General features: G+C 46.4%; 2 protein-coding genes across 2 annotated transcripts in view; one reads left to right on the plus strand and one right to left on the minus strand.

Moving 5' to 3' along the window:
• tgfbr3 (transforming growth factor, beta receptor III) overlaps nt 1-12067 on the minus strand; it is a 285519-nt gene extending 273452 nt beyond the window's left edge. Inside the window, exon 1 of the mRNA XM_070886589.1 lies at nt 11991-12067. The gene's annotated coding sequence lies outside the window, so the exon portion shown is untranslated. The remainder of the gene's footprint in view (nt 1-11990) is intronic.
• LOC139268440 (bromodomain-containing protein 3-like) overlaps nt 12054-21895 on the plus strand; it is a 153506-nt gene continuing 143664 nt past the window's right edge. Inside the window, exon 1 of the mRNA XM_070886594.1 lies at nt 12054-12139. The gene's annotated coding sequence lies outside the window, so the exon portion shown is untranslated. The remainder of the gene's footprint in view (nt 12140-21895) is intronic.

The raw sequence follows: 21895 nt of genomic DNA on the forward strand, positions 1-21895 counted from the left end.
ACCCATCCAGGCGATCAAAACTACTCCAGGAAATCACCCTGGCCGTATTAAATTCCATTGTGTCTGCGCCAGCCAACAAATGATTATCCAGTCTAATCCCACTTACCAGCTCTAGGTCCATAACCCTGTAGGTTACGGCACTTCAAGTGCCCATCCAAGCACCTTTTAAATGTGGTGAAGATTTCTGCCTCCACCATCCTTCTAGGCAGCGAGTTCCAGACCCTCACAACCCTCTGCGTGAAGAAGCTTCCCCTCAAATCCCCTCTAAATCATCCACCAACCACCTTAAGTCTATGCCCACCGTAATTGACCCCTCTACCAAGGGACATAGGCCCCTGTTATCCACTATATCCAGGCTCCTCAAAATTTTATATACCTCAATGAGGTCTCCCCTCAGCCTCCTCTGTTCCAAGGAGAACAAACCCAGCCTATCCAATCTGTCCTCATAGTCAAGATTCTCCCTTCCAGGCAGCATCCTCGTAAATCTCCTCTGCACCCACTCCAGTGCAATCACGTCCTTCCTATAATATGGCGACCAGAAATGCACGCAGTATTCCAGCTGTGGCCTAACCAGTGTATTATACAATTTAAGCATAACCTCCCTGCTCTTGTATTCTATGCCTCAGCCAATAAAGGCAAGCATTCCGTATGCCGCCTTAACCACCTTATCCACCTAGCCTGCTACTTTCAGGGATCTGTGGACAAGCACTCCAAGGTCCCCTTGTTCATCTACACTTCTAAGTGGCCTACCATTTAATGTGTATACCCTTTCCTTATTATCCCTCCCCAAGTGCATTACCTCACACTTTCCCAAATTAAATTCCATTTGCCACTGTTCTGCCCACCTGACCAGTAGATTGATATCCTCCTGCAGTCCACGACTTTCCTCTTCATTATTAACCACACAGCCAATTTTAGTGTCATCTGCAAAATTTGTAATCATACCCCCTATATTCAAATCTAGATCATTGACGTATACCACAAAAAGCAAGTGACCCAGTACTGAGCCCTGCGGAACCCCACTGGAAACATCCTTCCAGTCACAAAAACATCCATCAACCATTACCCTTTACTTCCTACCTCTAAGCTAATTTTGGATCCAACTTGCCACTTTACCTTCGTGACCAGTCTGCCATGTGGGACCGTATCAAAAGCTTTGCTAAAATCCATATACACTACATCGTATGCACTACCCTCATCGACTCTCCTGGTTACCTCCTCGAAAAATTCAATCAGGTTAGTCAAACACGATCTTCCCTTAACAAATCCGTGCTGACTGTCCATGATTAATCCTTGCCTTTCTAAATGTAGATTTATCCTGTCCTTCAGGATTTTTTCCAATAATTTTCCCACCACTGAGGTTAGGCTGACAGGCCTGTAATTACTCGGCCTATCCCTTTCTCCCTACTTAAACAAGGGTACCACATTAGCAGTCGTCCAGTCCTCCGGCACCATGCCTGAATCGAAAGAGGACTGGAAAATGATGGTCAAAGTCTCTGCTATTTACTCTCTTGCTTCGCTCAACAGCCTGGGATGCATTTCATCCAGGCCTGGGGACTTATCCACTTTCAAAGCTGCTAAACCCACTCCTCCTCGATCGGAAAGAAGCAATGTAAATACTGCTTTGTGAAAACAGACGTAAATAATTCATTAAGAAGCATACCCACATCTTCCGCCTCCACACACAGATTACCCTCATGGTCTCTAATAGGCCCTACCCATTCTTTAGTTATCCTCTTGCTCTTAATATATTTATAGAACATCTTCGAGTTTTCCTTGATTTTACTTGCCAAGAATTTTTCATGCTCTCTCTTAGCATTCCTAATATCCTTTTTAATTTCACCTCTGAACTTCCTATATTCCTTCAGAGATCTACAGTATTTAGCTGTCGGTATATGACAGAAGCTTCCCTTTTTTTTCTTTATCCTCCCCTGTAGGTCCCGAGACATCTGGGGGGCTCTAGAATTATTATTCCCCCACCCCCTTTTCTTTAAGGGAACATGTTTGGCCGGAGTCCTCTGGATCTCCTCCTTGAATGCCTCCCACTGTTCAGACACTGATTTACCTTCAAGTAGCTGTTTTCAGTCCACTGTGGCCAAATCACTTCTCAATTAGCTTTTCCCCAATTTGGGACTTCTATTCCTGGTCTATCCTTGTCCTTATCCATAACTACCTTGAATCTGACTGAATTATGGTCACTGGCACCCAAGTGCTTTCCCACTGATATTCCTTCCAACTGCCCAGCTTCATTCCCCAAAACGAAATCCAGAACCACCCCCTCCCGTGTTGGGCTTGTTACATTTTAACTAAAAAAGTTCTCTTGAATGCATTTTAGGAATTCTGCACCCTCTATATTAACAACTTGGAAGAAGGAACCAAGTGTAACGCAGCCAAGTTTGCTGACGATACAAAGATGAGGGGTAAAGCAATGTGTGAGGACACAAAAAATCTGCAAAAGGACATAGGCAGGCTTAGTGAGTGGGCAAAAATTTGGCAGATGGAGTATAATGTTGGAAAATGTGAGATCATGCACTTTGGCAGAAAAAATCAAAGAGCAAGTTATTATTTAAATGGAGAAAGATTGCAAAGTGCTGCAGTACAGCAGGACCTGGGGGTCATCATAGGCAGTCCCTTGGAATTGAGGAAGACTTGCTTCCACTCTTAAAATGAGTCCTGAGGTGGCTGAACAGTCCAATAAGAGAGCCACAGTCCCCGTCACAGGTGGGACAGATAGTCTTTGAGGGAAAGGTTGGGTGGGACAGGTTTGCCACACGTTCTTTCCACTGCCTGCGCTTGGTTTCTGCATGCTCTCGGCAATGAGACTCGAGGTGCTCAGTGCTCTCCCAGATGAATACATGGCTGGAGAGATGGTGCAGGCGGGAGGGCTTTAGTTTCCTGAGGCATTGGAACCGCTTTTGGGGGAGGTGGGAGCTGTACAAGCTGGACGGGTTGCACCTCAACAGAGCCGGGACCAATATCCTCACGGTGGCGGGGCGGGGGGGGTGCGGGGGTTGCTCGTGCTGTTGGGGAGGGTTTAAACTAGCTTGGCAGGGGGATGGGAACCTGAAACTAGATTCAGTAGGGAAGGGAGTAAAGCTGGAATTAGAAAGCAAAAATAAAGAAAGTGAGTTTAAAGGAGAGAAGAAGCAAACAGGAAAAAAGGGTATAAAAAACAAACTGTCTAAATGCACGTAACATTTGTAACAAAATAGATGGGTTGACGGCACAAATTGAGACAAATGGGTATGATCTGATAGCCATTACAGAGACATGGTTGCAAGGTGACCAGGACTGGGAATTAAATATTCAGGGGTACTTGAAAATCCGGAAGGAGAGACAGAAAGGAAAAGGAGGTCGGGTAGCTCTTTTGATAAAGGATGGAATCACTGCAATAGTAAGAAACGATATTGGCTCAAATGATAAGGGTGTTGAAACAGTTTGGGTGGAGATAAGGAACAATAAGGGGAAAAAGTCATTGGTGGGCGTAGTCTATAGGCCCCCTAACAGTAGCAACTCTGATGGTCGAAGCATAAACCAGGAAATAGTGGGGGTTTGTAAAAAGGGAACAGCAATAATCATGGGTGATTTTAACCTCCATATTGATTGGACAAATCACATTGGTCAGGGTAGCCTTGAGGAGGAGTTCATAGAGTGCGTTAGGGACGGGTTCCTTGAGCAGTAAGTAACGGAACCAACCAGGGGGCAGGCTATCTTAGATCTGGTCCTGTGCAATGAGACAGGATTAATAAACAATCTCCTAGTAAAGGATCCCCTCGGAATGAGTGATCATAGCATGATTGAATTTCAAATTCAGATGGAGGGTGAGAAAGTTGGATCTCTAACCAGCGTACTAAGCTTAAATAAAGGAGACTATGAAGGTATGAGGACAGAGTTGGATAAAGTGGACTGGGAAAATAGATTTAAAATGTAGGACGGTTGATGAACAGTGGTGTACATTCAAGGAGATATTTCACAACTCTCAAGAAAAATATATTTCAGTGAGAAGTAAAGGATATAAAAGAAAAGATAGCCATCCGTGGCTAACTAAAGAAATAAAGGACGGTATCCAATTAAAAACAAGGGCGTACAAAGTGGCCAAAACTAGTGGGAAGACAGAAGACTGGGAAGCTTTTAAAAGCCAGCAAAGAACGACTAAAAAAATGATTAAGAAAGGGAAGATAGACTATGAAGGTAAACTAGCACAAAATATAAAAACAGATAGCAAGAGTTTCTATAGGTATATAAAAAGGAAAAGGGTGGCTAAAGTAAATGTTGGTCCCTTAGAGGATGAGACCGGGAAATTAGTAGTGGGGAACATGGAGATGGCAGAAACTCTGAACAAATATTTTGTATCAATCTTTACGGTAGAGGACACTAACAATATTCCAACAGTGGATAGTCAAGGGGCTATAGGAGGGGAGGAACTTAACACAATCACAATCACTAAGGAGGTGGTACTCAGTAAGATAATGGGACTAAAGGCAGATAAATCCCCTAGACCTGATGGCTTGCATCTTAGGGTCTTAAGAGAAGTAGCAGCAGGGATTATGGATGCATTGGATGTAATTTACCAAAATTCCCTGGATTCTGGGGATGTTCCAGCAGATTGAAAAACTGCAAATGTAACGCCACTATTTAAAAAAGGAGGCAGACAAAAAAGCAGGAAACAATAGACCAGTTAGCCTAACATCTGTGGTTGGGAAAATGTTGAAGTCCATTATTAAAGAAGCAGTAGCAGCACATTTGGAAAAGGAAAATTCGGTTAGGCATGGATTTATGAAAGGGAAGTCATGTTTGACAAATTTGCTGGAATGCTTTGAGGATGTAACGAACAGGGTGGATAAAGGGGAACCAGTGGATGTGGTATATTTGGACTTCCAGAAGGCATTTGACAAGGTGCCACACAAAAGGTTTCTGCACAAGATAAAAGTTCACGGGGTTGGGGGTAATATATTAGCATGGATAGAGGATTGGCTAACTAACAGAAAACAGAGAGTCGGGATAAATGGTTCATTCTCTGGTTGGCAACCAGTAACTAGTGGGATGCTGCAGGGATCAGTGCTGGGGCCCCAACTATTTACAATCTATGTGAACGACTTGGAAGAAGGGACTGAATGTAATGTAGCCAAGTTAGCTGACAATACAAAGATGGGAGGAAAAGCAATGTGTGAGGACACAAAAATTCTGCAAAAGGACATAGACAGGCTAAGTGAGTGGGCAACAATTTGGCAGATGGAGTATAATGTGGGAAAGCGTGAGGTCATGCACTTTGGCAGAAAAAAAATCAAAGAGCAAGTTATTATTTAAATGGAGAAAGATTGCAAAGTGCCGCAGTACAGCGGGATTTGGGGGTACTTGTGCATGAAGCACAAAAGGATAGTATGTAGTTACAGAAAGTGATCAGGAAGGCCAATGGTATCTTGGCCTTTATTGCAAAGGGGATGGAGTATATAAGCAGGGTAGTCTTGATACAGTTATACAGGGTATTGGTGAGGCCACACCTGGAATACTGCGTACAGTTTTGGTTTCCATATAGAAACATAGAAAATAGGTGCAGGAGTAGGGCATTCGGCCCTTCGAGCCTGCACCACCATTCAATAAGATCATGGCTGATCATTCACCTCAGTACCTCTTTCCTGCTTTCTCTCCATACCCCTTGATCCCTTTAGCCGTAAGTGCCATATCTAACTCGCTCTTGAATAATTCCAATGAACTGGCATCAACAACTCTCTGCAGTAGGGAATTCCACAGGTTAACAACTCTCTGAGTGAAGAAGTTTCTCCTCATCTCAGTCCTAAATGGCTTACCCCTTATCCTTAGACTGTGTCCCCTGGTTCTGGACTTCCCCAACATCGGGAACATTCTTCCTGCATCTAACCTGTTCAGTCCCGACAGAATTTTATATGTTTCTACGAGATCCGCGCTCATCCTTCTAAACTCCAGTGAATACAGGCCCAGTCGATCCAGTCTCTCCTCATATGCCAGTCCTGCCATCCCGGGAATCAGTCTGGTGACCCTTCGCTGCACTCCCTCAATAGCAAGAACGTCCTTCCTCAGATTAGGAGACCAAAACTGAACACAATATTCCAGGTGAGGCCTCACTAAGGCCCTGTACAACTGCAGTAGGACCTCCCTGCTCCTATACTCAAATCCTCTAGCTATGAAGGCCAACATACCATTTGCCTTCTTCACCACCTGCTGAACCTGCATGCCAACTTTCAATGACTGATGTACCATGACACACAGGTCTCGCTGCAGCTCTCCGTTTCCTAAACAGCCGCCATTCAAATAATATTCTGCTTTTGTGTTTTTGCCACCAAAGTGGATAACCTCACATTTATCCACATTATACTGCATCTGCCACGCGTTTGCCCACTCACCTAACCTGTTTAAGTTAGCCTGCAGCCTTTTAGTATTCTCCTCACAGCTCACACCGCCACTCAGCTTAGTGTCATCTGCAAACTTGGAGATATTACTCAATTCCCTCATCCAAATCATGAATGTATATTGTAAATAGCTGGGGTCCCAGCACTGAGCCCTGTGGTACCCCACTAGTTACTGCCTGCCATTCTGAAAAGGACCCATTTATCCCGACTCTCTGCTTCCTATCTGCCAACCAGTTCTCTATCCACGTCAGTACATTACCCCCAATACCATGTGCTTTAATTTTGCACACCAATCTCTTGTGTGGGACCTTGTCAAAAGCCTTTTGAAAGTCCAAATACACATCCACTGGTTCTCCCTTGTTCAATCTACCGGTTACATCCTCAAAAAATTATAGAAGATTTGTCGAGCATGATTTCCCTTTCATAAATCCATGCTGACTTGGACCGATCCTGTCACTGCTTTCCAAATGTGCTGGTATTTCATCTTTAATAATTGATTCCAACATTTTCCCCACGACTGATGTCAGGCTAACCAGTCTACAATTACCCGTTTTCTCTCTCTCTCCTTTCTTAAAAAGTGGTGTTACATTAGCTACCCTCCAGTCCATAGGAATTGATCCAGAGTCGATAGACTGTTGAATAGACTTTATGAAAGGATACACTTGCTTTGGAGCCAGTTCAGAGAAGGTTCACTCGGTTGATTCCGGAGATGAGGGGGTTGACTTATGAGGAAAGGTTGAGTAGGTTGGGCCTCTAGTCATTGGAATTCAGAAGACTGAGAGGTGATCTTATCGAAACGTATAAGATTATGAGGAAGCTTGACAAGGTGGATGCAGAGAGAATGTTTCAACTGATGGGGGAGACTAGAACTAGGGGGCCTAATCTTAGAAGGGGCCGCCCATTTAAAACTGAGAGGAGGAGGAATTTCTTCTCTCAGAGGGTTGTAAATCTGTGGAATTTGCTGCCTCAGAGAGCTGTGGAAGCTGGGACATTGAATACATTTAAGACAGATAGTTTCTTAACCGATAAGCGAATAAGGGGTCATGGAGAGCGGGCAGGGAAGTGGACCTGAATCCATGATTGGATCAGCAATGATCGTATTAAATGGCGGAGCAGGCTCGAAGAGGCCGTATGGCCTACTGCTGCTCCTATTTCTGATGTTCTATACCCTTCACACTATGTTTGTCCCAATCAATATTAGGATAGTTGAAATCCGCTACTATTACCCTATGGTTTTTGGACTTCACAGAAATGTGCCTACATATTTGGTCTTCTATCTCCCTCCCACTGTTTGGGGGTCTATAATACATGCCCAGCAGTGTGATCGCCCCCCCTTTTTATTTCTCATTTCAACCCAAATGACCTCATTTGATGATCGTTCTAACATATCATCCCTCCTCAAAGCTGTTATAGATTTAATCAATACCGCAACCCCTCCTCCCTGCTTTTTACCCACTCTATGTCCAGTCTAAAAATCCTGTAACCAGGAATATTGATCTGCCAAACCTGCCCCTGTTTCAGCCATGCCTCGATAATGGCTATAATGTCATCTTCCCAAGTGCCTACCTGTGCTCTCAGCTCATCCGGCTTATTCGCTATATTCCTTGCATTGAAGGATATCATTTAGCACAGGAAGACCTCCTTGATTTCTACTTACTAACCCTTGTTTCATAGAAACATAGAAAATAGGTGCAGGAGTAGGCCATTCGGCCCTTCTAGCCTGCACCGCCATTCAATGAGTTCATGGCTGAACATGCAACTTGAGTACCCCATTCCTGCTTTCTCACCATACCCCTTGATTCCCCTAGTAGTAAGGACTTCATCTAACTCCTTTTTGAATATATTTAGTGAATTGGCCTCAACAACTTTCTGTGGCAGAGAATTCCACAGGTTCACCACTCTCTGGGTGAAGAAATTCCTCCTCATCTCGGTCCTAAATGGCTTCCCCCTTATCCTTAGACTGTGTCCCCTGGTTCTGGATTTCCCCAACATTGGGAACATTCTTCCTGCATCTAACCTGTCTAACCCCGTCAGAATTTTAAACGTTTCTATGAGGTCCCCTCTCATTCTTCTGAACTCCAGTGAATACAAGCCCAGTTGATCCAGTCTTTCTTGATAGGTCAGTCCCGCCATCCCGGGAATCAGTCTGGTGAACCTTCGCTGCACTCCCTCAATAGCAAGAATGTCCTTCCTCAGGTTAGGAGACCAAAACTGTACACAATACTCCAGGTGTGGCCTCACCAAGGCCCTGTACAATTGTAGCAACACCTCCCTGCCCTTGTACTCAAATCCCCTCGCTATGAAGGCCAACATGCCATTTGCTTTCTTAACCGCCTGCTGTACCTGCATGCCAACCTTCAATGACTGATGTACCATGACACCCAGGTCTCTTTGCACCTGCCCTTTTCCTAATCTGTCACCATTCAGATAATAGTCTGTCTCTCTGTTTTTACCACCAAAGTGGATAACCTCACATTTATCCACATTATACTTCATCTGCCATGCATTTGCCCACTCACCTAACCTATCCAAGTCGCTCTGCAGCCTCATAGAATCCTCCTTTCAGCTCACACTGCCACCCAACTTAGTGTCATCCGCAAATTTGGAGATACTACATTTAATCCCCTCGTCTAAATCATTAATGTACAGTGTAAACAGCTGGGGCCCCAGCACAGAACCTTGCGGTACCCCACTAGTCACTGCCTGCCATTCTGAAAAGTCCCCATTTACTCCTACTCTTTGCTTCCTGTCTGACAACCAGTTCTCAATCCATGTCAGCACACTACCCCCAATCCCATGTGCTTTAACTTTGCACATTAATCTCTTGTGTGGGACCTTGTCGAAAGCCTTCTGAAAGTCCAAATATACCACATCAACTGGTTCTCCCTTGTCCACTCTACTGGAAACATCCTCAAAAAATTCCAGAAGATTTGTCAAGCATGATTTCCCTTTCACAAATCCATGCTGACTTGGACCTATCATATTACCTCTTTCCAAATGCACTGCTATGACATCCTTAATAATTGATTCCATCATTTTACCCACTACCGATGTCAGGCTGACCGGTCTGTAATTCCCTGTTTTCTCTCTCCCTCCTTTTTTAAAAAGTGGGGTTACATTGGCTACCCTCCACTCCATAGGAACTGATCCAGAGTCAATGGAATGTTGGAAAATGACTGTCAATGCATCCACTATTTCCAAGGCCACCTCCTTAAGTACTCTGGGATGCAGTCCATCAGGCCCTGGGGATTTATCGGCCTTCAATCCCATCAATTTCCCCAACACAATTTCCCGACTAATAAGGATTTCCCTCAGTTCCTCCTCCTTACTAGACCCTCCGACCCCTTTTATATCCGGAAGGTTGTTTGTGTCCTCCTCAGTGAATACCGAACCAAAGTACTTGTTCAATTGGTCCGCCATTTCTTTGTTCCCCGTTATGACTTCCCCTGATTCTGACTGCAGGGGACCTACGTTTGTCTTTACTAACCTTTTTCTCTTTACATATCTATAGAAACTTTTGCAATCCGTCTTAATGTTCCCTGCAAGCTTCTTCTCATACTCCATTTTCCCTGCCCTAATCAAACCCTTAGTCCTCCTCTGCTGAGTTCTAAATTTCTCCCAGTCCCCGGGTTCTCTGCTATTTCTGGCCAATTTGTATGCCACTTCCTTGGCTTTAATGCTATCCCTGATTTCCCTTGATAGCCACGGTTGAGCCACCTTCCCTTTTTTATTTTTACGACAGACAGGAATGTACAATTGTTGTAGTTCATCCATGCGGTCTCTAAATGTCTGCCATTGCCCATCCACAGTCAACCCCTTCAGTATCATTCGCCAATCTATCCTAGCCAATTCACGCCTCATACCTTCAAAGTTACCCTTCTTTAAGTTCTGGACCATGGTCTCTGAATTAACTGTTTCATTCTCCATCCTAATGCAGAATTCCACCATATTATGGTCACTCTTCCCCAAGGGGCCTCGCACAACGAGATTGCTAATTAATCCTCTCTCATTACACAACAACCAGTCTAAGATGGCCTCCCCCCTAGTTGGTTCCTCGACATATTGGTCTAAAAAACCATCCCTTATGCACTCCAGGAAATCCTCCTCTACCGTATTGCTTCCAGTTTGGTTAACCCAATCTATGTGCATATTAAAGTCACCCATTATAACTGCTGCACCTTTATTGCACGCACCCCTAATTTCATGTTTGATGCCCTCCCCAACATCACTACTACTGTTTGGAGGTCTGTACACAACTCCCACTAACGTTTTTTGTCCTTTGGTATTCTGCAGCTCTACCCATATAGATTCCACATCATCCAAGCTAATGTCCTTCCGAACTATTGCCTTAATTTGCTCCTTAACCAGCAATGCTACCCCACCTCCTTTTCCTTTTATTCTATCTTTCCTGAATGTTGAATACCCCTGGATGTTGAGTTCCCAGCCCTGATCATCCTGGAGCCACGTCTCCGTAATCCCAATCACATCATATTTGTTAACATCTATTTGCACAGTTAATTCATCCACTTTATTGCGGATACTCCTTGCATTAAGACACAAAGCCTTCAGGCTTGTTCTTTTAACACCCTTTGTCCTTTTAGAATTTTGCTGTACAGTTTGGTTCCTACGTCTTACAAATTCACTTTCTACATTCTTGCTTTGCAATTTCAGCTTTACTTCCTTCCCTATTGAATTTATTCTCAGGTTCCCATCCCCCTACCAAGCTAGTTTAAACTCTCCCCAAAAGCACTAGCAAAACTCCCCGTGAGGATATTGGTCTCGGCGCTGTTGAGGTGCACTCCGTCCGGTTTGTACAGGTCCCATCTCCCCAAGAAGCAGTCCCAATGCCTCAGGAATTTAAAGCCTTCCCTCCTGCACCAACTCTCCAGCGACACGTTCATCCTCTCTATCCTTCCATTATTAGCACGTGGCACCATAGTAACCTGGAGATTACTACCTTTGAGATCCACCCTTTAATTTTTTTTCCTAGCTCCCTAAATTCTGCCTGGGAGCGAGGAGAAAAATGAAATGTGTTTATCTAGCTTTCCCTTAAATGCATCTACGCTATTTGCCTCAACTACTAAATTTACTGTGCATTGTTTTTATTTCAAATGATTCTATTTTTTCTTTCTCCCTCCCCTTTCTAATGGGTTTCTATTGTATTACATTCAGACTAGATTCGCCTCTTGCTAATCTTTATTAATTGGACATCAACGCAAATTAATCCAACAAATTTGCCCTCCCTCTTTTTAAGAGGGGCGTAAACAATAAACACTCAAATCATTAAAAAAAATAAACCAAAAGGAAACGTATTCGCCTCTTTCTAACTGAAGTTGAGGTGAATTACGTCTCCACCCAGTTGACCTTTTGTCTTTCAAAGCCCTCGGGGGCGGGCGGGTGGGCGGCAGTTTAAGCTGTTGAAATGGTTCCCCCCGCCTCTCCTCCTCAGCAGTTTACAATAAGGTTTCATACGCAAGTTTCTATAACGGATGGTAAAATATGTATAAATAATCTGGTTTTGATCTGCATTATTAAATTGTTCCCATCGAAATTGAACTAGTTCAGACGCTCACAGGGAAAGTTCTGGAAAGGATCTGCAGTTACCTTGCGGGCCTGCGAAAGGCCCCAATAAAAGCAGGCCGGGCAGCGGCTGCTGACGTAGCTGGCGTTCTGTTTCCTGCGCGCGAGGCTGGCAGTTGCTTTGAAACCCGTTTGTTTGACGGGGTGCGCGCGTGTCGCCGTTTAACAGACAGGTCAGTCCCAGAACGAATCTAACGGCTCCACAGAGAGCCGATAGGAGCTTTCATTTGGAGGGAGGCATAAGATATTCATACATTATATGCAACTATAAAAATTGGTGGATTTTTTGTTGTTGTTGCAGGCTCATGGGACCGCGGGAGTTTGTAAATGGGTGGACGGCTGTTGTGGGTTTTTGTTTTCACTTTTGGTGATCCCCCACCCCCCGTCTTGTTACGAAGAACTAGGTAACTCCACAGGGTTAGAGCGAAACTGTACAACAACGCTGCCTATTTAACAATTCCAGATTTATCCCCTCCTCTCTCCCCCTGAATCGAGGTAAAACAAAAATAGTGAGCAGGAGCATATTTCTTGCCGCCATTTTGCTGCAGTGAAAAGTAAAAACTTTAATTTTTTGTGTGTGTGTGTACATATATATATGTCTCTGATTGAACTGTTCAGAAAGTTACCTGAAGGTGTGAAGTTTTCATTCAGTTGACGAAACAAAACGCCTTTGTGATGTGAGTTGTAGCCCACAAGTAGATTACATACATGGATTAAAAACGCATAGCACTCATCATTTAAGCAAGTCACCAACCAATTCCTGGACTTTTTTAAAAAAAGTGTATTCTACCGCAAATAATTGGGGTAACAGGTTGTAGTTTAATCGATATCGTAGTGTATTCTTCAGTGACAGGCCTCGACTGCCAGCACGCTGTCTGCTTTTAGAGCAGAGATTCGAATTATTGCACATGACGTTCGTGTTTTCCAATATTGTCAATTCTTTGGTCAATATGGACGCGCCTGGTGACAACAACGTTGGCAATAGTGGTTTCTAATCCTAACCACTAACCTCAATCGCGTCAATAACCTGCTGCAGCGCAAAATTGCGGAACTGACTTGCTGTTAACTATACTTGCGTATTTGCTGCTCCCTCTCTCCTGCCTGCGATGCCCTTTTTTCTACCAAGTCAGTCATTACAATCTCGTTACTCCCTGACACAATTACCACCTTTTTATAGCGGTAGAGACTGTTGACATCCGATGAAGTCCGCTACAAATTAAGCTGGATAATGTCCATTACTGCAATTCTATCTCCATTGTCCAATCCTCCCATCACTGCAGGCTCAACTTGGAGGATAAGAACAATTCACAATTCCTTTTTTACGTGTTCTCAAACGACAATCTGTTCTTGTCTTTGCTATTTTGTGGGCTGCTTTGTAAGATTGAAATAGTTTACTTTGGGGTTTCTCCTCCTTCCCTCTGCTGTTATGTCAACCACCTCCCAAGCCTGCACTCATCTTAATCCTTCTAACTTTGTCTCCACACTTCTTTTCCCCTCCTACTTGTCTCTCTCTGCCCTCCCCCCATAGAATTCTTGACCACGCAACTACTTTTGCCGGCCCCATTGCTTGCTGGCATTGTTTTAAAGCTTCTGTTCAGTCACTGCCATTCAATTCAAAATTGTAATCATTGCCTCCCTAAAAAAACCCATCCGTGACCTATCAGTAAATTCTTGAATATGTTGTGTTTTATTAGTGATGCCCTCTTCAAATTGAGGAGGCACTTGTACTGATTTATGTCCCAGGGACACTGGGTTACTAAGTGCCTCCTTTTTGGTCCAATTAAAACGGTTCTAACCCTCACGCAAAGGCTGCCTTTAGTGCCCACTCTTGTGTGAAACTTTAATGTTCAAGGTGTTATATAAATGAAAAACATTTATTCAGTTTCCACCTTGCTTTACATGACAATTCACTCAATTGTATAAATTGTTAAAAATGTTAGTAAATAAATCTGATCTTTATCAATAAATACTTGCATTCTGTTTTTCATAAATTTAAGTGACCATGAATTACTGACTTTTGGCAATTGCTCACGATTTAAACAGGTTTGATAAACTATTTTAAAGTTTAGGTAACAGTATAATTTTATTTATAGGTTTCTGCTGTTTAATTCAATTAAAGGGAAATATTGATTACTGTTTATGAAGACATTATTACATGACTTAATGTAGCATTGTTGATGCAGTTTTCCTGCTCTGAGCCATGATTGCACTATTACATGTACAGAATAGACTGCATCTCTATTACAGTACCACTTGCCTCCAGCCTGAAGCTGTTTGTACCCATCAGTATGCAGTACAGTGACTGCAACCTTGCCTTCGAGTTTGTTTAGAAAAAATGCCATCAATGCACTCTTAATTGCTAAAATTCCAATCCGTTATTTCTGAGCAGCAGGACCCATTTTAAAACATTATTAATCCTGCTTGGTTACTGTGGTGCTTCTAATGAGCACCTGCTGGATTCCTGATTGCAGATTAGCAATATTCTAGAGAGTGTAGATTTATAATACTTATGGGGAAATACCAGAGCAAGCAACAACTGATTTGTCTCTGGGTACAACAATGTTGTGTTGGGTGGAGAGGAAAGGAACTTGAAAATATTATGGGGGACATGTCTCAGGAATTCAACCTTCTAATTGTTCCTTCTGATGTGATTTTAAAACTTGATTTTAATCAAGTCTTATAGAAATGTTCATGTTAAGTTTGTCCATAACTTAATGAAAATCAAATTACGCTGTACTTGTAGTTTATTGTAGATTGTGGTAGTTCCTCTTAATCCATTAGGTGATTAGTTTTTTGATTGAATATTTGTGGAAAGATGCACTTATACCTTGTATCCTAAAGAATGTAAATTGGAAACCCATTGGATACATTATCATCATAGGCAGTCCCTCGAAATCGAGGAAGACTTGTTTCCACTCAGTGAGTTCTCAGGTGACTGACTATACAGTCCAATACGGGAATTACAGTCTGTCACAGGTGGGACAGACAGTCATTGAAGGAATGGGTGGGTGGGGAGTCTGGTTTGCTGCACGCTCCTTCCGCTGCCTGTGTTTGCTTTGTGCATGATCTCGGCGACAAGACTCGGTGCTCAGCGCCCTCCCGGATGCTTTCCCTCCACTTAGGGCGATCTTTGGCCAGGGACCCCGAGATGTCGGTGGGGATGTTACACTTCATGACCGAGGCTTTGAGGGTGTCCTTGAAACGTTTCCTCTGCCCATCTGGGGTTCGCTTGCCATGTAGGAGTTCCGAGTAGAGCGCTTGCTTTGGGAGTCTTGTGTTGGGCATGCGAACAATGTGGCCCACCCAACGGAACTGGTCAAGGTCAAAACCATTGGATCCAATATTTATCTTAACACATTAATTCAGCGAAAGGGCTGCAAATTGTATTTCATGTAAATAAATGACTGATGGTAAGAATGCTTTCAAAAATAAGAATACAGATGGAATGGATTAAGATTGTTCAGCATGGCAATGACCTTTTGCAGAGTAATATAAATTCATGGTTTGACCCAAGTTGTGTTCTGAATGCAAGGATAGCTTTAACTGGTTTGGGTCCCCTTCTCATTTAGGAGTTGCTGAGAACTTTTTGTTCATCAACATTTTATTTCTATTGGTGCATGGGTGAATAAAAGTGTAAACGGGGAGTACATTTTATTACACTTATTTAAAATGGTTCTGTAAAAATTGTATCTTATGGGCTGTACAATGTACGATGCAGTCTGTATAAATGACAATCCAAATGTTCATATTTGTAAATGAATGATAAAATTACCAGATTTTAGCTTATCTTGATGGATTTATAACTTTTAAGCTGCAAGAACTGTGTAACATTTTGTGATGGCTTATTGGCTAAGAGTTATGAAATACACCAAATGGAACTTTTGAATGCTACTATTTGAGAATGATTGCATTGCTGAGACATAGTTCCTCCATCTGCTAAATTAGTAAATCAGATTTTCATTTCAGTTAACAAGCCACTAATGTGATTATAGATTCACAGTTTCAATTTGTAACATGTTGAAACCATTAGTCACTCAATTTTGATCCTCATGAGCACAATTTTTTTTTCTATTTGACTATCTGCAAAGGGATTTTTTTTTTAAATTTCTGGTGATACTGTGGTTCTTATGGAATGTTTTGCTATTTGATTTGTACAGCTTTTAATTTTAAATTAATACAAAATCCTAAATGAAGCGTACTTACCAGACAGCTTGTAGTTAGTTGGAGGTTGCTTGAAATATTTCCTCAAATCAAATCTTTTGAGTTATGCATAGAATTAACTAGCTGTTTGTATTGTAGCTATGGATCTCTCATGGTCAAGGGGATGGCAAAATCTTTCAGGAATGTAGTGTATCCATTAAAATATTCTTGTAGGATAATTTCATTTAATCAAATCTGTCCACCTCCATACTATACTGCTTAACAAACCTTTTTGTTTTCAGACATTATGCTACCATTGCTATAATCTGTTTTGGATCACATTGGACCTTTTCCATTTTTCACACTTGAGAAATAATAGCCCAAATGGCCCAGGATTAACAATACATACTATGGGTAACACTGTTAAATTATCATATATGAAATAAAACCAGAACATTCGTGACTTGTACAAAGGTTGGTCAATATCTAAAAGAGAAAATAGGTTAATCTTTTAGTTTTGATGACTTGCAATTGATGGGACCCAGCTTTTCATTTGTTGAAGAACATGTTGGGCACTTGGACAATTTTCTGATTTTACTTTCATTAAGCCCAAGTTTTGAGCCGCGCCTAGAACGGCGCAGTCCCGACCTGGACGCCCGTTTTTCTCGCCACAAAGTGTGCCTAAAAAAAAACTTCCAGATTCTCCAGCTCCCTGCAGGTCGTTTGCAGCTCGGCACGGCGCAGCAGGAGCTGTAGGGGGCGGAGCCAGGTCCCTGCGCTGAAAACAGTGCCGGGACCTCTGTACGCGCGCTACAGTGGGCACGCATGTGCAGTAGCTCCAGGCGCCCAAAACTGTGGGAGGGGCCGAAGCACGTAGCCCCTAGCCCTGGCCGAATGGCCTCACTGGGGCTGCGTGAATACGGCTCCTCCCACGCCCAGCTCCTGCTTCCTCCCAACCCGACTCGACTCCCGCTTCCCGACACCGACCCGACTCCCGCTTTCCCCCGCCCCCGACTCGACTCCCGCTTCCCGTCTCCGGACCCGACACCAACACGACTCCCGCTCCCCCCTCCCCCCCCCCCCCTCCATCTCCTTTCTCCTTCCTCCCCCCCCCCCCCCATCTCCTTTCGCCTTCCTCCCCCCCCCCCATCTCCTTTCTCCTTCCCCCCCCCCCCCCATCCCATCTCCTTTCTCCTTCCCCCCCCCCATCCCATCTCCTTTCTCCTTCCCCCCCCCCATCCCATCTCCTTTCTCCTTCCCCCCCCCATCCCATCTCCTTTCTCCTTCCCCCCCCCCCATCCCATCTCCTTTCTCCTTCCCCCCCCCCCATCCCATCTCCTTTCTCCTTCCCCCCCCCCCATCCCATCTCCTTTCTCCTTCCCCCCCCCCCCCATCCCATCTCCTTTCTCCTTTCCCCCCCCCATCTCCTTTCTCCTTTCCCCCCACCCCATCTCCTTTCTCCTTCCCACCCCCCATCTCCTTTCTCCCCCCATCTCCTTTCTCCTCCCCCCCCCCCCCCCATCTCCTTTCTCCTCCCCCCCCCCATCTCCTTTCTCATTCCCCCCCCCCCCCCATCTCCTTTCTCATTCCCCCCCCCATCTCCTTTCTCATTCCCCCCCCCCCCCGTCTCATTCTCCCCCCCCCCCCCGTCTCATTCTCCCCCCCCCCCCCGTCTCATTCTCCCCCCCCCCCCGTCTCATTCTCCCCCCCCCCCCCCGTCTCATTCTCCCCCCCCCCCCCCCCCGTCTCATTCTCCCCCCCCCCCCCCCGTCTCATTCTCCCCCCCCCCCCCCCCCCGTCTCATTCTCCCCCCCCCCCCCCCGTCTCATTCTCCCCCCCCCCCCCCCGTCTCATTCTCCCCCCCCCCCCCCCGTCTCATTCTCCCCCCCCCCCCCCCCCGTCTCATTCTCCCCCCCCCCATCTCATTCTCCCCCCCTCCGTCTCATTCTCCCCCCCCCCGTCTCATTCTCCCCCCCCCCCCGTCTCATTCTCCCCCCCCCGTCTCATTCTCCCCCCCCCGTCTCATTCTCCCCCCCCCGTCTCATTCTCCCCCCCCCGTCTCATTCTCCCCCCCCCGTCTCATTCTCCCCCCCCCGTCTCATTCTCCCCCCCCCGTCTCATTCTCCCCCCCCCGTCTCATTCTCCCCCCCCCCGTCTCATTCTCCCCCCCCCCGTCTCATTCTCCCCCCCCCCGTCTCATTCTCCCCCCCCCCGTCTCATTCTCCCCCCCCCCGTCTCATTCTCCCCCCCCCCGTCTCATTCTCCCCCCCCCCGTCTCATTCTCCCCCCCCCCCGTCTCATTCTCCCCCCCCCCCGTCTCATTCTCCCCCCCCCCCGTCTCATTCTCCCCCCCCCCCCGTCTCATTCTCCCCCCCCCCCCGTCTCATTCTCCCCCCCCCCCGTCTCATTCTCCCCCCCCCCCGTCTCATTCTCCCCCCCCCCCGTCTCATTCTCCCCCCCCCCCCGTCTCATTCTCCCCCCCCCCCCGTCTCATTCTCCCCCCCCCCCGTCTCATTCTCCCCCCCCCCCCGTCTCATTCTCCCCCCCCCCCGTCTCATTCTCCCCCCCCCCGTCTCATTCTCCCCCCCCCCGTCTCATTCTCCCCCCCCCCGTCTCATTCTCCCCCCCCCCGTCTCATTCTCCCCCCCCCCGTCTCATTCTCCCCCCCCCCGTCTCATTCTCCCCCCCCCCGTCTCATTCTCCCCCCCCCCGTCTCATTCTCCCCCCCCCCGTCTCATTCTCCCCCCCCCCGTCTCATTCTCCCCCCCCCCGTCTCATTCTCCCCCCCCCCGTCTCATTCTCCCCCCCCCCGTCTCATTCTCCCCCCCCCCCGTCTCATTCCTCCCCCCCCCCCCCTCATTCCTCCCCCCCCCCGTCTCATTCCTCCCCCCCCCCGTCTCATTCCTCCCCCCCCCCCGTCTCATTCCTCCCCCCCCCCCCGTCTCATTCCTCCCCCCCCCCCCCGTCTCATTCCTCCCCCCCCCCCCCCCGTCTCATTCCTCCCCCCCCCCCCGTCTCATTCCTTCCCCCCCCCCGTCTCATTCCTTCCCCCCCCCCGTCTCATTCCTTCCCCCCCCCCATCTCATTCCTTCCCCCCCCCCCCCCCTGTCTCATTCTCCCCCCCCCCCCGTCTCATTCTCCCCCCCCCCCCCGTCTCATTCTCCCCCCCCCGTCTCATTCTCCCCCCCCCCCCCCGTCTCATTCTCCCCCCCCCCCCCCCGTCTCATTCTCCCCCCCCCCCCCCCGTCTCATTCTCCCCCCCCCCCCCGTCTCATTCTCTCCCCCCCCCCGTCTCATTCTCCCCCCCCCCCCGTCTCATTCCTCCCCCCCCCCGTCTCATTCCTTCCCCCCCCCGTCTCATCCCCCCCCCCCCCCCCCCCGTCTCATTCCTCCTCCCCCCCCCCCCCCCCCGTCTCATTCCTCCCCCCCCCCCCCCCCCCCCCCCCCCCGTCTCATTCCTCCTTCCCCCCCCCCCCCCCCCCGGTCTCATTCTCCCCCCCCCCCCCCCCCCCCCCCGTCTCATTCCCTCCCCCCCCCCCCCCCCCCGTCTCATTCCCTCCCCCCCCCCCCCCGTCTCATTCCTCCCCCCCCCCCCCCCGTCTCATTCCTCCCCCCCCCCCCCCCGTCTCATTCCTCCCCCCCCCCCCCCGTCTCATTCCTCCCCCCCCCCCCCCCCCCCCCGTCTCATTCCTCCCCCCCCCCCCCCGTCTCATTCCTCCCCCCCCCCCCCCCCCCGTCTCATTCCCCCGCATCCCTCCCCCTGCTCCCCCCTCCCCCTGCTCTCTTCCCCCCCCCCCCCATCCGAAACACACACACTGTCAGACAGAGAGATAGAGACACTCACAGACAGACAGATAGATAGAGACACACTGGGGGAGGGGGAGGGGGGGCATCCAAGCACGCTGTTGGAGGGCTCCCGGTGCTGCAGTCGGTAAGTAGAAAATGTTTTATTTATTGATTTAAAAAAATATATATATATTTAATTTTTTTTAATTAATTAATTGGTTGATTTATTGATGTTTTTATCATTAATTATTGATGATGGCTCTTTCTTTGTAAAACTGAAGTGTTTAATGTTTGTAAACTTCCCTTTTAAACCCCCCCCCCCCCCCATTCCCTACGCCTGATTTGTAGCCTGATTTGTAACCTACGCCTGATTTTCTAAAGTGTAGACAAGGTTTTTTCGAGCGTACAAAAAATCTTCACTTACTCCATTCTAAGTTAGTTCGGAGTAAGTTTTCACTGACGAAACTTTGAAAACAGTCGTAAGTGGCCGGACACGCCCCCTTTTGAAGAAAAAATTCTGTTCCAAAGTGAAACTGTTCTAACTGACTAGAACTGGAGCAAACTAAATGGCGAGAATTCCGATTTCTAAGATACTCCGTTCGACACCAGTTGCTCCTTTTTAAAAAAAAAAAAAAATCAGGAGCAAATCATGTCGAAACTTGGGGCCATTATGTCTTGTTAGTTGTCTGCTTTTTCTGTCGGATGTCTTTAATGACATAAAATCAAAGTCTACGCCAGTTTACACTTGATAGCATTCCCATACAAAATGGTGTAATTGGAAACATTAATCTGAAGTGAAGGATTTTTTGGGCAGGGGAAAGTATTGTAAATTATTCAAATCTAGTAAGAGATCTTTAAGGAGTTCTAACTTCCACAAAATCAATTTGGAAATTACAAAATATATAGTCTGGATTAGCACAGTTCAGAGGTAAGAAATACTGCATATATGTTGTATGCAAAAGAATATTTTGGCAATTAGATTGAAATAATCTTTAAATCAATTTGGCCCGCAGGGATCCAGTGGAATCTGATGAGTACAGGTGATGAATGTGTGGGACTGTGTATGGGAAAAGACTTGGGCTGCAGAGATCTGGGTTAATTGTGAGAATATTTGAGATCTGTCCTGATGAGGGTTTCAGCAGAGGGATTGAGGGGAGTAATGAGGCATTGTTTTTGGATATGGATGGAAATAGACTTGACTGGTTGGATGTGGCATTTTAAAGCTCTGGCAAATAGAAGTTATGCACTAAACATTCAGGGTAAGTGGACAGCCAGAAAAGAATAATCGAGTCTGAGCAAGGCACAGAGTTGCTATCAAGCGATGACTGTTGGGTTTGCTGATGTGCTTTAGGAGATTTCAACTCTCATGCTTGATGTCTGACAGGTAGTTGAGAATTACAGTAACAGTCCTAGAGTCAGTAGTGGTGGAGTAGAATTGGTCATGATCAGTGTATATGTTGAAGTTGATCCTATTGCTAGCAGATAATGCTGTCAATGAAAAAAGGTGGGAACCAAAAATGGTGTCCCTGTGGCATATCAGAAATTTGGGGATTGAAGACTTGTAATGATTGTATTGGAACGATTAAAGGTGGAATCAACTATGCCATGGTTCGACACCATAGATAATGGATTGCTCAACAATGTCTAAAAGCAGCAGAGAGGTTGAGAATTTGGGAGGAGGAGGAGGCAACAGCAATGAGTTTTGTTAGTCACATGTTGGTGATTTTCTTGGTAGGAAATTAGATGAGATGGGTGCATTGGGTAGCCTGATGCATTCAGGAACTTGGATAAAGATGGAGGTTAGAGATGGTATGGTAGTTTACATAGTGGTCAAGGATGAACTATTTAACAGTGGAATGTTGCCTGGTTTTGAATGGAGTTGAGATCATTCCTCTCGGGAGAGGTTAATTGCGCCAGCAAGTGTATGTAATTATGTGCTTGTAACATAAATCTTCCCAATGGCACCATCAAAGTTACCACTCGAGTCAAGCTATTGTAAACTG

This window comes from Pristiophorus japonicus, chromosome 8 (genome assembly GCF_044704955.1).
Source record: "Pristiophorus japonicus isolate sPriJap1 chromosome 8, sPriJap1.hap1, whole genome shotgun sequence".
Taxonomy (NCBI): Eukaryota; Metazoa; Chordata; class Chondrichthyes; family Pristiophoridae; genus Pristiophorus; species Pristiophorus japonicus.